This window comes from Cryptomeria japonica, unplaced genomic scaffold, assembly GCF_030272615.1.
Source record: "Cryptomeria japonica unplaced genomic scaffold, Sugi_1.0 HiC_scaffold_1751, whole genome shotgun sequence".
Lineage (NCBI taxonomy): Eukaryota > Viridiplantae > Streptophyta > Pinopsida > Cupressales > Cupressaceae > Cryptomeria > Cryptomeria japonica.
Window position 1 is genome coordinate 7,953 of NW_026730043.1, and position 8,285 is coordinate 16,237.

Consider the following 8,285-nt stretch of genomic DNA (forward strand, 5'->3'; position numbering starts at 1 on the left):
GGCACCGCGTTGCAGACGGGACACTGCACGCACACGACGCCCCCTCCAGGTGCACGCACGTAGGCCGGGCCGGGTGCACACCCGACGCCCTAGCAAGGTGCGCGCACCCGGGCAGGGCTCACACTTGGCGAACGGGGCGCACTTCGCGAGGGAGGGTGTGCACCTCGACGGGGGTGGGTGGCCGGGGTGGATTCGCACGTGGGTCGCGGTTTGCTAAGTACACACTGCGACAAGCTCATAACGGGTGCGATCATACCAGCGTTAGTGCACCGGATCCCATCAGAACTCCGCAGTTAAGCGCGCTTGGGCCGGAGTAGTACTGGGATGGGTGACCTCCCGGGAAGTCCCGGTGTTGCACCCTTTTTTAGTTTTTCGCCGGGCGTCGCAATGCTATTTGAATAAACCTTTTGCCCGTTTGCGTTCTCGTCGGGGCCGGGCCGGGCCGGGGTGCGCTGCCCGCACTACCGCGCGCGCGGGGGGCGACACCGAGCGCGCACCCGAGGCGCCCCGAGCACACAGGCCACGGTGCAACCCGGGCGTTGTGCGCGCACCCCGGTGCGCCCGAGGTGCTGCGCGCGCACCCAGGTGAAATCGGTGTGCACCTCGGCCAGTGCGCGCTCGGTCGAGTCGCGCACGTTGGCCAAGGTGCACGGTGATGTTTCTTACTCTAAGGTTCCGCACCAGACGCCCGGGACAGGTGAGCGAAGCTGGGCGGGGCCGGGTGCGCGGCCGGGGCAGGTGCACGCAGCTGGAGAGAGCTTTGGAGCACACTTCGGAGCGCACCAATGATGCGCTCCATTCAAAAGTTTCCTGAAAAGGCAAAAAAAGTTGAGATTATAGAATTTCCCACTTGAGAGATTGTAAAAAAAAAAAATTTAAAATGAAGGAAACGCGGGTGCCAAGGTGTGCGCAGCCCAGCCAAGGTGTGCGCACCAAGGCGCCCACCCTGGCGAAGGTGCACGCAAGGTGCGCACCCGAGGCAAACCGGACAATTAACCCAACTTTCGACTTCGCGCGCACCTTGGAGCGCACTTCGGAGCGCTCCTTGGTGCGCACCAATCTTGGGCACCTCGGAGTGCACCATGGCGCCCACCAAGGTGCGCACCCGGGGCAAACCGAGCTCCGACTTCGTGCGCACCTTGGAGCGCACGAAAGGTGCGCACCATGGCGCCCACCAAGGTGCGCAGCCCAGCCAAGGCGTGCGCATCAAGGTGCGCACCCTGGCGAAGGTGCGCACCCGGGGCAAACCGAGCTCCGACTTCGTGCGCACCTTGGAGCGCACAAAAGGTGCGCAACCCAGCCAAGGTGTGCGCACCCCGGTCAAACCGAGCTCCGAATCGTGCGCACCAGAGGTGCACGCCATCGTGCGCACCTTGGAGCACACTTCGGAGCCCTCCTTGGTGCGCGCCGATGTTGCGCACCTCGGAGCGCACCCGGGGAAAACAATGCAATTAACCCGACTTTCGACTTCGTGGGCACCTCGGAGCGCTCTCGGGTTCGCACCTCGGAGCACACCGAGGTGCGCACCTTTGATGCGCTGCCTTCACCAATTTCCAGAAAAGGCAAGAAAACATTGAGAAGGTGTGCGCACCGAGGTGCCCACCCTGGCGAAGGTGCACGCGAGGTGCGCACCCGGGGCAAACCGGGCTCCGACTTCGTGCACGCCGCACCTTGGAGCACACTTCGGAGCGCTCCTTGGTGCGCACCAGGGCGCGCAACCCAGCCGAGGTGCCCACCCCGGCGAAGGTGCACGCGAGGTGCGCACCCGGGGCAAACCGGGCTCCGACTTCGTGCACGCCATGGTGCCCACCGCGGCGAAGGTGCACGCGAGGTGCGCACCCGGGGCAAACCGGGCTCCGACTTCGTGCACGCCGCACCTTGGAGCACACTTCGGAGCGCTCCTTGGTGCGCACCATGGTGCCCACCAGGGCGCGCAACCCCGCCGAAGGTGCACGCGAGGTGCGCACCCGGGGCAAACCGGGCTCCGACTTCGTGCACGCCGCACCTTGGAGCACACTTCGGAGCGCTCCTTGGTGCGCACCATGGTGCCCACCAGGGCGCGCAACCCCGCCGAAGGTGCACGCGAGGTGCGCACCCGGGGCAAACCGGGCTCCGACTTCGTGCACGCCATGGTGCGCACCGCGGCGAAGGTGCGCACCCGGGGCAAACCGGGCTCCGACTTCGTGCACGCCGCACCTTGGAGCACACTTCGGAGCGCTCCTTGGTGCGCACCAGGGCGCGCAACCCAGCCGAGGTGCCCACCCCGGCGAAGGTGCACGCGAGGTGCGTACCCGGGGCAAACCGGGCTCCGACTTCGTGCACGCCGCACCTTGGAGCACACTTCGGAGCGCTCCTTGGTGCGCACCATGGTGCCCACCAGGCCGCGCAACCCAGCCAAGGTGTGCGCACCAAGGTGCACGCGAGGTGCGCACCCGGGGCAAACCGGGGTCCGACTTCGTGCACGCCGCACCTTGGAGCACACATCGGGGCGCTCCCGGGTTCGCACCGGCGTTGCGCACCGTGGTGGGCACCTCGGAGCACACCAAGGTGGGCAGCGAGGTGCGCACCTTTGATGCGATGCCTTCACTAATTTCCATAAAAGGCAAAAAAAAAACGAGATTTTAAAATTTCCGTTTTGAAAGATAGTGAGAAAAAGGGAATGCTGGTGCCATCTTGAGCCCGCCCTGGTGCGCAGCCCAGCCAAGGTGTGCGCACCAAGGTGCCCACCCTGGCGAAGGTGCGCGCCCGGGCAATTAACCCAACTTCCAACTTCGCGCGCGCCAGGGTGGGAGCGCACCCAACAACCGGGCCTGGGAAGAGCCAATGCGAGAAACCCCACCAAACGCTCTGACAAAAAAAGAGGGGGCGCTCCAGTAACCCCGCTTCGGAGCGCACCCTGGGCAAACCCAGCCAAGGTGCCCACCCCGGCCAAGGTGCAGGCGAGGTGCGCACCCGGGGCAAACCGGGCTCCGACAACGTGCACGCCGCACCTTGGAGCACACTTCGTAGCGCTCCCGGGTGCGCACCTCAGAGCACACCAAGGTGGGCAGCGAGGTGCGCACCTTTGATGCGCTGCCTTCACTAATTTCCAGAAAAGGCAAAAAAAAAAGGAGATTTTAAAATTTCCGTTTTGAAAGATAGTGAAAAAAACGGAACGCGCGTGCCATCTTGAGCCCGCCCTGGTGCGCAGCCCAGGTAAGGTGCCCACCCTGGCAAAGGTGCGCACCCGGGCAATTAACCCTACTTCCGACTTCGTGCGCGCCAGGGTGGCAACCGGGCCTCGGAAGAGCCAATGCGAGAAACCCCACCAAACGCTCCGACAAAAAAAGAGGCGGCGCTCCAATAACCCCGCTTCGGAGCGCAGCCGGGGCAAACCCAGCCAAGGTGCCCACCCCGACGAAGGTGCACGCGAGGTGCGCACCCGGGGCAAACCGGGCTCCGACAACGTGCACGCAGCACCTTGGAGCACACTTCGAAGCACTCCCGGGTGCCCACCGGCGTTGCGCACCGTGGTGGGCAGCGAGGTGCGCACCTTTGATGCGCTGCCTTCACTAATTTCCAGAAAAAGGCAAAAAAAAATGAGATTTTAAAATTTCCGTTTTGAAAGATAGTGAAAAAAAAGGAACGCGGGTGCCATCTTGAGCCCGCCCTGGTGCGCAGCCCAGGCAAGGCATGCGCACCAAGGTGCCCACCCGAGGTGCACACCCGGGGCAAACCGGGCTCCGACTTCGTGCAGGCCGCACCTTGGAGCACACTTCGGAGCGCTCCTTGGTGCGCACCATGGTGCCCACCAGGGCGCGCAACCCAGCCAAGGTCTGCACACTAAGGTGCCCACCCCGGCGAAGGTGCACGCGAGGTGCGCACCCGGGGCAAACCGGGCTCCGACTTCGTGCACGCCATGGTGCCCACCGCGGCGAAGGTGCACGCGAGGTGCGCACCCGGGGCAAACCGGGCTCCGACTTCGTGCACGCCGCACCTTGGAGCACACTTCGGAGCGCTCCTTGGTGCGCACCATGGTGCCCACCAGGGCGCGCAACCCAGCCAAGGTGTGCGCACCAAGGTGCACGCGAGGTGCGCACCCGGGGCAAACCGGGGTCCGACTTCGTGCACGCCGCACCTTGGAGCACACATCGGAGCGCTCCCAGGTTCGCACCAGCGTTGCGCACCTTTGATGCGCTGCCTTCACTAATTTCCAGAAAAGGCAAAAAAAAACGATATTTTAAAATTTCCGTTCTGAAAGATAGTGAAAAAAACGGAACGCGGGTGCCATCTTGAGCCCTTCCTGGTGCGCAGCCCAGGCAAGTTGTGCGCACCAAGGTGCCCACCCTGGCGGAGGTGCGCGCCCGGGGCAAACCGGGCTCCGACTTCGTGCACTGCATGGTGCCCACCAAGGCGCGCAACCCAGCCAAGGTGCCCACCGCAGCGAAGGTGCACGCGAGGTGCACACCCGGGGCAAACCGGGCTCCGACTTCGTGCACGCCGCACCTTGGAGCACACTTCAGAGCGCTCCTTGGTGCGCACCAGGGCGCGCAACCCAGCCGAGGTGCCCACCCCGGCGAAGGTGCACGCGAGGTGCGCACCCGGGGCAAACCGGGCTCCGACTTCGTGCACGCCATGGTGCCCACCGCGGCGAAGGTGCGCACCCGGGGCAAACCGGGCTCCGACTTCGTGCACGCCGCACCTTGGAGCACACTTCGGAGCGCTCCTTGGTGCGCACCATGGTGCCCACCAGGCCGCGCAACCCAGCCAAGGTGTGCGCACCAAGGTGCACGCGAGGTGCGCACCCGGGGCAAACCGGGGTCCGACTTCGTGCACGCCGCACCTTGGAGCACACATCGGGGCGCTCCCGGGTTCGCACCGGCGTTGCGCACCGTGGTGGGCACCTCGGAGCACACCAAGGTGGGCAGCGAGGTGCGCACCTTTGATGCGATGCCTTCACTAATTTCCATAAAAGGCAAAAAAAAAACGAGATTTTAAAATTTCCGTTTTGAAAGATAGTGAGAAAAAGGGAATGCTGGTGCCATCTTGAGCCCGCCCTGGTGCGCAGCCCAGCCAAGGTTTGCGCACCAAGGTGCCCACCCTGGCGAAGGTGCGCGCCCGGGCAATTAACCCAACTTCCAACTTCGCGCGCGCCAGGGTGGGAGCGCACCCAACAACCGGGCCTGGGAAGAGCCAATGCGAGAAACCCCACCAAACTCTCTGACAAAAAAAGAGGGGGCGCTCCAGTAACCCCGCTTCGGAGCGCACCCTGGGCAAACCCAGCCAAGGTGCCCACCCCGGCCAAGGTGCAGGCGAGGTGCGCACCCGGGGCAAACCGGGCTCCGACAACGTGCACGCCGCACCTTGGAGCACACTTCGTAGCGCTCCCGGGTGCGCACCTCAGAGCACACCAAGGTGGGCAGCGAGGTGCGCACCTTTGATGCGCTGCCTTCACTAATTTCCAGAAAAGGCAAAAAAAAAAGGAGATTTTAAAATTTCCGTTTTGAAAGATAGTGAAAAAAACGGAACGCGCGTGCCATCTTGAGCCCGCCCTGGTGCGCAGCCCAGGTAAGGTGCCACCCTGGCAAAGGTGCGCACCCGGGCAATTAACCCTACTTCCGACTTCGTGCGCGCCAGGGTGGCAACCGGGCCTCGGAAGAGCCAATGCGAGAAACCCCACCAAACGCTCCGACAAAAAAAGAGGCGGCGCTCCAATAACCCCGCTTCGGAGCGCAGCCGGGGCAAACCAAGCCAAGGTGCCCACCCCGACGAAGGTGCACGCGAGGTGCGCACCCGGGGCAAACCGGGCTCCGACAACGTGCACGCAGCACCTTGGAGCACACTTCGAAGCACTCCCGGGTGCCCACCGGCGTTGCGCACCGTGGTGGGCAGCGAGGTGCGCACCTTTGATGCGCTGCCTTCACTAATTTCCAGAAAAAGGCAAAAAAAAATGAGATTTTAAAATTTCCGTTTTGAAAGATAGTGAAAAAAAAGGAACGCGGGTGCCATCTTGAGCCCGCCCTGGTGCGCAGCCCAGGCAAGGCATGCGCACCAAGGTGCCCACCCGAGGTGCACACCCGGGGCAAACCGGGCTCCGACTTCGTGCAGGCCGCACCTTGGAGCACACTTCGGAGCGCTCCTTGGTGCGCACCATGGTGCCCACCAGGGCGCACCCGAGGCAAACCGGGCTCCGACTTCGTGCACGCCGCACCTTGGAGCACACATCGGAGCGCTCCCAGGTTCGCACCAGCGTTGCGCACCTTTGATGCGCTGCCTTCACTAATTTCCAGAAAAGGCAAAAAAAAACGATATTTTAAAATTTCCGTTCTGAAAGATAGTGAAAAAAACGGAACGCGGGTGCCATCTTGAGCCCTTCCTGATGCGCAGCCCAGGCAAGTTGTGCGCACCAAGGTGCCCACCCTGGCGGAGGTGCGCGCCCGGGGCAAACCGGGCTCCGACTTCGTGCACTGCATGGTGCCCACCAAGGCGCGCAACCCAGCCAAGGTGCCCACCGCAGCGAAGGTGCACGCGAGGTGCGCACCCGAGGTGCACACCCGGGGCAAACCGGGCTCCGACTTCGTGCACGCCGCACCTTGGAGCACACTTCAGAGCGCTCCTTGGTACGCACCAGGGCGCGCAACCCAGCCAAGGTGCTCACCCCGGCGAAGGTGCACGCGAGGTGCGCACCCGGGGCAAACCGGGCTCGGACTTCGTGCACGCCGCACCTTGGAGCACACATCGGAGCGCTCCCGGGTTCGCACCAGCATTGCGCACCTTTGATGCGCTGCCTTCACTAATTTCCAGAAAAGGCAAAAAAAAGAAAAAAATGAGATTTTAAAATTTCCGTTTTGAAAGATAGTGAAAAAAACGGAACGCGGGTGCCATCTTGAGCCCGCCCTGGTGTGCAGCCCAGGCAAGTTGTGCGCACCAAGGCACCCACCCTGGCCAAGGTGGGTCACGGGGTGGGTCCTAGGGTGGGTAACGGGGTGGGTACTAAGGTGCGTGCCAAGGTGGGTCATAGGGTGGGTGCCAAGGTGGGCACCAGGGTGGGTGTGCACCAACCCTAGCCAGGGTAGGTCACGGGGTGGTTGTCGGGGTGGGCGTCAAGGAGCCAAGGTGGGTGGCAAGTAGCCAAGTTGCGTGCCAAGGTGGGTGTCGGGGTGGGTGCCAAGGATCCAAGGTGGGTGCCAAGGAACCAAGGTGGGTGTCTGGGTGGGTGCCGAGGTGGGAGCCAGGGTGGGTCCCAAGGTGAGTGCAAAGGTGGGTGCCAGGGTCAAGGTGAGTGCCAATGTGGGTTCCAAGGTGCCAGGGTCAGGGTGAGTGCCAATGTGGGTTCAAAGGTGCTAAGTTGGGTGCGAGGTTGGGTGCGAGGGTGGGTGGGTGCCAAGGTGTGCTAGGTGGAAGCCCGGGTGGGTCGGCATCCCATGGGTGTCGAGTTGGGTGCCTGATGGGTGCTTCTTGTCAAGTTTTAGTCGTCGGGACTCATTTCGAGCCTTAGAGGTCGTTTCTTGTCCGGTTGCCCTGTCTTCGACCTGGGAACCCAATTTTGGTCCTCGGGTCCCATTTTTTTTTGTCTCGCATCCCACTTTTGGCCTGTGGCCTTTTCGGGGTCGATTCTCGTTTTGGGCATCAGAGCATGTTTCTTCTCCTAAAACCCAATATTTGTTTATTAAGTCTCGGAACACATTTTTGTTCTCGTGGACCCATCATGGGTCTTGGAACGCATTTGTGGTCCTTGGGTCCCATTTTGCATCCCGAAACTTGTGTTTTGGTGCTTGATCCCTATTTTGGGTGCCCACCTTGCACCAAGTGCGCACCCGGGGCAAACCGAGCGCCTTGGTGCACCGGGGCAAGATCGAGCGTGCACCCGAGGCGCCCCGAACATGCACCAAGGTGCACTCGGCCCACATGTGAGCGCAGGTCGTTGCGCCCGAGGTGGTGTGTGGGCACCGCGTTGCAGACGGGACACTGCACGCACACGACGCCCCCTCCAGGTGCACGCACGTAGGCCGGGCCGGGTGCACACCCGACGCCCTAGCAAGGTGCGCGCACCCGGGCAGGGCTCACACTTGGCGAACGGGGCGCACTTCGCGAGGGAGGGTGTGCACCTCGACGGGGGTGGGTGGCCGGGGTGGATTCGCACGTGGGTCGCGGTTTGCTAAGTACACACTGCGACAAGCTCATAACGGGTGCGATCATACCAGCGTTAGTGCACCGGATCCCATCAGAACTCCGCAGTTAAGCGCGCTTGGGCCGGAGTAGTACTGGGATGGGTGACCTCCCGGGAAGTCCCGGTGTTGCACCCT

At 63.0% G+C, this 8,285-nt stretch overlaps 2 non-coding genes across 2 annotated transcripts; both read left to right on the plus strand.

Annotated features, from left to right (window-relative positions):
- Nucleotides 1-242: 242 nt before the first annotated feature.
- On the plus strand, nucleotides 243-361 carry LOC131873453 (5S ribosomal RNA). Its single transcript, XR_009371398.1, has one exon. It is a non-coding gene; the product is annotated as a 5S ribosomal RNA (ribosomal RNA).
- Nucleotides 362-8,166: 7,805 nt separating this feature from the next.
- On the plus strand, nucleotides 8,167-8,285 carry LOC131873454 (5S ribosomal RNA). Its single transcript, XR_009371399.1, has one exon. It is a non-coding gene; the product is annotated as a 5S ribosomal RNA (ribosomal RNA).